Genomic DNA, 2,500 nt, shown 5'->3' with positions numbered 1-2,500 from the left:
TGCGCCCACGCACCGCACGGCCAACACGCCGGGAGGCCCCCCCTCACCGGCCGGGGACGGTCCCACCCAGCCACCGCCGCGTATCGCTTCACACCCACATGCCATTCACGTTCGTGGGCATGGTGGGTATCGCTGCAACAACCGGTTGGTAGCTCAACCGATCGTCGCCATCACTGATTCACCCCTAGCGAGAACAACCGCACCACAACGGTTTACCAGTTGTTCATTTGCGTAACGTCACCAGCAAACGTAGGCGTCCATCGCCATTTGCAAATTCAACGATTGTTGCATGCCTGTGTCAGGTGTCACGACACACTGTCTGCCCACATACACGCAACAACATGTCCACGCTTAGCGAACACGTGGAAGGTGGCCCCCGTACGTATGCGATGTCCATTGCGCGAACGACTGTCAACCGGCCTCTGTCGCATGTCGCAGATGTGGAACGCAGTGCACCGTGCTATCACGGTGTGTGAGAAGAGACGACTACGTCTGACAACACGCGCCACTACATCAACAGACGGCTCATGCTGATCGCCATCCAGGGCATACCACACTGCAATCCAGCTCTTATAGGGAGACGACACGTAGCTGAGTGCACAACATTTGGACCGCATGGTTCGCCGTTGTTGGCGCAGTCGTTGTACGGTCACATGTACCACGATGTATCATTCAGTACATGAGGACCAATGTGCAGTACAGTGTGTGATTTGGACGTACAACATCAGCGGACAGTTGACACAGGCCGTACCACAGCGTAGGCTAAGTGCTTCGCCATGCGAATGCCAATGAACAACTGCAAATGCCAATGAACAACTGCAAAGGGCATTGAGCATGTACGTCCTGCTGCCATCCACATTACAGTGTATAGCTGCAAGGTGTTTAACATGAAGCGATACACTGGGGACCGGGCAGTGCGAGTAGCAAACTATATTGCGGGGGTTGCAGTTAGGCAACACTACACTAATTTAACGCGTCGTATGACAATTACAGAGCAGGTTAAGGCCCAACGTGTGTTGGGTTAAGGCCCAACGTGTGTTGGGTTAAGGCCCAACGTGTGTTGGGTTAAGGCCCAACGTGTGTTGGGTTAAGGCCCAACGTGTGTTGGGTTAAGGCCCAACGTGTGTTGGGTTACGTTAAGGGGCAATGTGGGTTACGTTAAGGGGCAATGTGGGTTACGTTAAGGGGCAATGTGGGTTACGTTACGGCGCAATATAGGTTACGTTACGGCGCAATATAGGTTACGTTAAGGGGCAATGTGGGTTACGTTACGGCGCAATATAGGTTACGTTACGGCGCAATATAGGTTACGTTAAGGCGCAATATCGGTTACGTTAAGGCGCAATACAGGTTACGTTAAGGCGCAATACAGGTTACGTTAAGGCGCAATACAGGTTACGTTAAGGCGCAATACAGGTTACGTTAAGGCGCAATACAGGTTACGTTAAGGCGCAATACAGGTTACGTTAAGGCGCAATACAGGTTACGTTAAGGCGCAATACAGGTTACGTTAAGGCGCAATGCAGGTTACGTTAAGGCGCAATGCAGGTTACGTTAAGGCGCAATACAGGTTACGTTAAGGCGCAATGCAGGTTACGTTAAGGCGCAATGCAGGTTACGTTAAGGCGCAATACAGGTTACGTTAAGGCGCAATACAGGTTACGTTAAGGCGCAATACAGGTTACGTTAAGGCGCAATACAGGTTACGTTAAGGCGCAATACAGGTTACGTTAAGGCGCAATACAGGTTACGTTAAGGCGCAATACAGGTTACGTTAAGGCGCAATACAGGTTACGTTAAGGCGCAATACAGGTTACGTTAAGGCGCAATACAGGTTACGTTAAGGCGCAATACAGGTTACGTTAAGGCGCAATACAGGTTACGTTAAGGCGCAATACAGGTTACGTTAAGGCGCAATACAGGTTACGTTAAGGCGCAATACAGGTTACGTTAAGGCGCAATACAGGTTACGTTAAGGCGCAATACAGGTTACGTTAAGGCGCAATACAGGTTACGTTAAGGCGCAATACAGGTTACGTTAAGGCGCAATACAGGTTACGTTAAGGCGCAATACAGGTTACGTTAAGGCGCAATACAGGTTACGTTAAGGCGCAATACAGGTTAGGTTAAGGCGCAATACAGGTTAGGTTAAGGTACGACATAGGTTAGGTTAAGGTACGACATAGGTTAGGTTAAGGTACGACATAGGTTAGGTTAAGGTACGACATAGGTTAGGTTAAGGTACGACATAGGTTAGGTTAAGGTACGACATAGGTTAGGTTAAGGTACGACATAGGTTAGGTTAAGGTACGACATAGGTTAGGTTAAGGTACGACATAGGTTAGGTTAAGGTACGACATAGGTTAGGTTAAGGTACGACATAGGTTAGGTTAAGGTACGACATAGGTTAGGTTAAGGTACGACATAGGTTAGGTTAAGGTACGACATAGGTTAGGTTAAGGTACGACATAGGTTAGGTTAAGGTACGACATAGGTTAGG

The sequence above is a fragment of the Schistocerca americana genome, unplaced genomic scaffold, assembly GCF_021461395.2.
Source record: "Schistocerca americana isolate TAMUIC-IGC-003095 unplaced genomic scaffold, iqSchAmer2.1 HiC_scaffold_1153, whole genome shotgun sequence".
In the NCBI taxonomy this organism is placed as follows: domain Eukaryota; kingdom Metazoa; phylum Arthropoda; class Insecta; order Orthoptera; family Acrididae; genus Schistocerca; species Schistocerca americana.
Note: the sequence above shows the minus strand (reverse complement) of the source record.